Below are 6,000 nucleotides of genomic sequence, written 5' to 3' on the forward strand. Positions count from 1 at the left end.
GTTTTTACAAAACAACCTTATCGCCTTTAAAGTACTCTCCATTACACTTAATACACACTGTTCTCTTAAATCAGCCATCACAAAAAAAACAAGGTTCAAGCAAAGCTGCTTTTATGAAAAAATTTGCTGTGACCAGAGAGAACTTCCCAGGTGACACCACTGGGTGCACTAACTCAGAGTGAGTTGCTAGATGCTCACCTAGTGGGGAAAGTGAAAACTCCACTCCACCCAGCGCAATTCCAGTTTTTGTGGGGGTACCTCCTCATATTGCCAAGTTTTGAATAGAGTAGGAGAAAAATGGGGAACAAAACTCAAACTCATAAAGTCGACCAGGCTTGCTCGTCAGAAAGAGATAGGAAGGACTCCAGAGACTATGGCCTGTAGTCACCCTTCATTTCTGTACCTGAACTGTCCCTGTGCTTTTAAATGTCAACCGAAAAAGTTCAAAAGGGCAGCATTTACCCAATGTCAAAGTTCAGAGGGTTAGGGAAGAGAAAAAATGGAAATAGGAAACAGGGGGAAAAGGGAGTGAGTGATAGCACATTGAGGTCTGGGTTCCTGTTCTGATTCATTGGTCCATGTAGGCTTTTAGGTCAGGCAGTGCTAGGTCTCCTGCTTGGTTCTTCTCTTTGAGAAGTTCTTTGCTTTTTCTTGGTCTTTTGCCTGCCATATGAAATTAGTCATTAGTTTCCCCATTTATTTAAAGAACTTATTTGTAATCTGAATTTGGCATTGCATTATATCTGTCTATTGTTTTAGGTAGCATTGCCATTTTCACAATATTGTCTGCCCATCCAAGAGGATGGGCTCCCTTCCATTTATGTAGGTCCTTTTTAGTTTCTTGCAGTAATGTTCTGTAGTTTTCTCTGGATAGTGTGCCTGGTCTTGGCAAAAGGGACTCCATTTTGAATCCGGTGCCTTCAGCTTGGCTCTCAGAATTCACCTCTCATAGACCTCCCTTTTCACTGACCTCCCTCTCACTGATCTCCCCCTCCCCTGCTCAACCTTCAAATTCCTGGAACCGGCTCCTCCAGAATATTTTCTGAAGATAAGCACACTCCACTCTACCCGTCCTTGGCATATAGATAAGGTCAAAGACCTTCTCCCTTCTGATGCACCTGTGTGCACAGATCCTCCCCAGTTTGGATCCTTCCCAGCTGTGCGTGCCAGCAGGGGTATAAAGACGCAGCCCAAATTTCCCAAAGTGCGGTTTCAACGGCTCAATCCCTTGAGTTGCTGAATCCGCCCGCAAGCCTCCCAAGAAAGGCTGCTTCTAAATTTTGCCGATTGGATCTTTGGTTCTGTTTTGCGCCCCCAAATTCCTTACATAGTGATTTTGTTTCTTTAGTTTATTCCTAAGTATTTCATATTTTGTGTGGTTATTGTTTCTCCATGTCTTTTTCGTAGCTCTCTTCACTGGCATACAGGAAACCGATTGATTTCTAGTTATTAACTTTGTTTCCTGCTACCTTGCTGAATTCTTCAATTATTTCCAGTAGACTTTTTGCGGAGACTCTGGGGTTTTGATTTTGTTTGGTCACTTTATGGACATGGTTTCTACTCAGGTGGACGTGGGCAAACCACTGAGAACGGAGGGTGGAAGGCCAACACACCAGACGTCAGGCCGGCTCTGGACCCAGATCAGACAGGGAAGAGCCTCAATTAGTAGCCTGGAGGAGGGTATTGCATTCCTGACATGCTGATCATTAAGCCCGTGCTGATGATCAACCCCGGAAAGATGAGGCTGAAGCGGTGGACATGTAGCTCTGGGTCTCAATCATGTCGCCCACCATCTTCTAGTCCCTAGACTTCACCACAAAGGCTACTCAGAAGACGTTCAGGAACACAGTGTTGAAGAGGGACCAGACCGCATGGCTGGGCATGGAGCCCTCACTGCAGATGCTGATCAGGGGGGCGCCGGCCGGGGATGGCGGCAACCCCAGCATGTCCACCTTGTGCTCCTCCTTGAGCACCTGGTAGGCTGGAGGCAGCCCCGAGTCACGCTGGAGGAAAGGCTGGGCCGTGTGGTTCATGGTGTAGGAACGACCCTCAAGGATGGAGTCTGGTGTGCGGTGTCTCCAGTTCCCTGTCAAGTCAACGGGAGATTCCCTGGGTTTTCTACATATAGCATCAAATATCTGCAAATAGCAAGTTTCACTTCTTCTTTGCCTATTTGTATTCCCTTGATTTCCTTTCATTGTCTGATGGCTCCAGCTAAAACTCCCAGCCTGATGCCGAATAAGACTGATAATTGGGGGCATCCTTGCCTGGTCTCTGTTTTCAGTGGGAACATTTCTAAATTTTCCTCATTGAGCATGATGTTGTTGCCTGTTGGTTCCTTATATAAGGCTTTTAATGTTTTGAGGAATTTTCCTTCTATTCCTGTTTTGTTGATCGTTTTGAACAGAACTGGATATTGAAGACTGTCGAATGCCTTTTCTGTATCTGTTGAGATGATCATGCGGTTTTTATTTCTTGCCTTGTTTATTTGGTGATTCGTTGATTGTTTTCTTTTTAATGAATTATTCTTTATGTTGATTGCTTTTTGAATACTGAACCATCCCTGCATACCAAGAATGAATCCCACTTAGTCGCGATGAATTATTTTTTGATGTGCTGCTGTATTCTATTGGCCAGGATTTTGTTGAAGATTTTAGCAACTATGGTCAAGGTGGATATTGGTCTATAATGTTTTATCTTTGTGGGGTTTTGCCTGGTTTAGGCATCTGTTATGCTGACTTCATATAATGAGTTTGGGGCTTTGCTGTCTTTTTCTATGTTCTGGACGAGTTTGTGTAGTTTGGTATCATCTTCTCTGAATGTTTGGTAGAATTCCCCTGTGAAACCACCTAGTTCTGGGTTCTTTTTGGTTAGTAGTTTCTTCTTTTTCTAAATAAATCACTTTATTGGGAGTTCTTACAGCTTTTATAACAATCCATATATCAATTGTATCTAGCACATTTGCACATATGTTGCCAACATCCTTTCCAAAACATTTTCTTCCTACTTGAGCCCTTGATATCAGCTCCTCATTTCCCCCTTCCTCCCCTATCACCCTGTGAACACTTGATAATTTATAAATTATTTTTATTTTCATATTTTACACCATTCACTGTCTCCCTTCACCCACGTTTCTGTTGTTCGTCCCCTCATGGTATCGCTGCTCTCATCATTGGTTCTGACGGGGTTATCTATCCTGGATTCTGTGTGTTGAGAGTTCTTGTCTGTACCAGTGTACATCCTCTGGTCTAGCCAGATTTGTAAGATAGAACAGGGGTCACGATAGTTGGGGGTGGGAAAAAGCAATAAAGAACTAGAGGAATGTTGTGTATTTTGTGGGTGCTATACTGCACCCTGCCTGGTTCATCCTTCCTTGTGACTTCTGTGAGGGGATGTCCAATTTTCTACAGATGGACTTTGAGTCTCCATTCTGACCCCTTCATTCACATTGAAATGGTTGCTTGTTTTGGGTCTTCTGATGCCTGATACCTGATCCCATTGACACCTCATGATCACACATGTTGGTGTGCTTCTTCCATGTGCGCTTTGTTGCTTCCTTGCTAGATGGCTGCTTGTTTAACTTCAAGCCTTTAAGACCCCAGACCCTATATCTTGTAATAGCTGGGCACTATCAGCTTTCTTCACCACATTAGCTTATGCACCCATTTTGATTTCAGCAACAGTGTCAGGAAGGTGAGCATCACAGAATGCCAGGTTATTAGAACAAAGCATTCTTGAGTTGAGGGAGGACTTGAGTAGAGACCCAATGTTCATAGACCTATATCCCTATAGCTATATATTAATATACTTACATATGTACATGGCTATGGTTATACCTCTATAAATGTCTTTAGCCACCTAGTTAATTTCTCCTAGTTACTTCCTCCTGTCCCACTATCATGTTTGACCTTCATTCGGCTCTCTGTACTTCCTCTCAGCTATATTGCACTTGGTCAAATCCCACCAGTCATTCTATGCCTTTCTCACCATTGATTTTAGATCTCTTGTTCCCTTGTCCCTGGCTTTGTTGCTTCTCCCCTTTTTTTCCCCCACCTCCTCCTCTCCCCTGTCCCCCTGGAACTATTGGTCTCATTTTCTCCTCACTATTGTTTATCCTGCCTATCTTATATAGATAGACATGCAAAAAAGGGGGGCAGGGAAGCCTATGAATAGTTCCTGGGCTGTCTGCTAACCCTTATGAATGTTTTCTTTCTTTTTTAAAAAAAACATTTTATTAGGGGCTCATACAACTCTTATCACAGTCCATACATATACATACATCAATTGTATAAAGCACATCTGCACATTCCCTGCCCCAATTATTCTCAAAGCATTTGCTCTCCACTTAAGCCCTTTGCATCAGGTCCTCTTTTTTTCCCCCCTCCCTCCCCGCTCCCCACTCCCTCACGTGCCCTTGGTAATTTATACATTGTTATTTATGAATGTTTTCTGATCAGGTCTGATGCAGTGCCAACTCCTGAGCCACAGTCTGAAGCCCAGTTTCAGAATTCCTCTGGGACTTTGTTGCTTTGCTCCCCTTGGTGCTCTGTTGAGCTCCCTTCACATTATGCCCTGGTGTGTGTGTGTGGGGTGGGGGGGAGTCAGACCAGGCACAGTTCCCACGCTGTGTCTTTGGTGCTGTCCCCCAAGTTGGTAGTTTCTTAATAAGCTGCTCGATTTCTTCTTTTGTTATGGGTCTGTTGAGTTTTTCAATATGTCTGCATTAATTTGAGTGGTTGATGTGTATCTGTCCATTTTTCAAGATTGTAGAAATTGTTTGAATGCAGTTTTTTCACAGTAATGTGTTATTATTATTTCATTAGCTCTGTTGGAATCTCACTGTTTTCATCTCAATCTGGATATTTGCATATTTTCTTTTCCCCCCTTTGTTTAGTTTTCTAATGCACTATTTTGTTAATCCTTTCAAAGAGCCAGCTTCCCGTCTTTTTGTTTTTTCTTTTTTTTCATATTGTTTACTTCTGCTTTGATCCTTATAATTAGTTTCTTTCTTTATTGGAGTGATTGTGTTGTCCTTCTTCTAGTTCTTGGAGGTGTTGTGTTAGGGTGTTGATTTTAGCTTTTTCCTCTTTTTTCATGTGTGTGTTGATGGATATAAACTGGCCTCTGATGAGTGCATTCACTGTAACCCAAAGGTTTTGATATGTTGTGTTATCATTCTTGTTTATCTCTAGAAAATATTAAATTTCCTCCTTTGTTACTGTCATTAAAGTTTTATTTCAGAGCACCTCTTTTAACCTACTAAATAGCACTACCCAAACTCTCCCTTTATTTAGTAGGGTAAAAGGAGGGATTTTAGACCCCCAAATTCCTGTTTTCAATGATGAAGAAGTGGATACTAATATTTCATAGAAAAAATACTTTTAAAAATGTAAGAATTGTCAACTTTTGGTTTTATGAAGATAAGGAAAGAAAAGGGTTAACGAGAAGAAAAGAGAAACTAAAGATAGATTAATAGTGCTATGAAATAAAACTTTAGATATTTAGATTAAAGAAAGGAAAATTAAAGGAAAGGGCAAGAGACAAAAGTTTTAAGAATAATAACAGGAAAAATAATAGAGTAAGATGCCAGAGAGCTGGGCTCTAAGCTTTGCCCAGAAGCTTTGTCTCTGTTGTGGGTGCTAACTTCTGGGTAGATGGTGGGTTAAGAGACTAGCAAACAAACAAATTAAATTGAAAGTTAAAAAGTAAAGTAATATTTTGTTACCCCTGTCCTTGTGTGTACTTACAAATGGGGCAGTTCTGATTGAGTATGAAGTACAGGAACACTGCACAGCCATGCTGTAAAGAGGGAGGGTATAGGAGTGAATGAACACAGAGCAACACCACCACCGGCAAAAAGAGCAGCTGGAGGCCACCTTGCCTTGGGGTCAGGACTGTGTGGTGCACAGGTCCTGTAAGCAGGTGGGGACAGTGTCTGGTAATGCGATGCTTTATTACCTATGCTCTTGTAGGGTGTCCGAGTACGGTTGAGATTAAAGC

This window comes from Tenrec ecaudatus, chromosome 16 (assembly GCF_050624435.1).
Source record: "Tenrec ecaudatus isolate mTenEca1 chromosome 16, mTenEca1.hap1, whole genome shotgun sequence".
Lineage (NCBI taxonomy): Eukaryota > Metazoa > Chordata > Mammalia > Afrosoricida > Tenrecidae > Tenrec > Tenrec ecaudatus.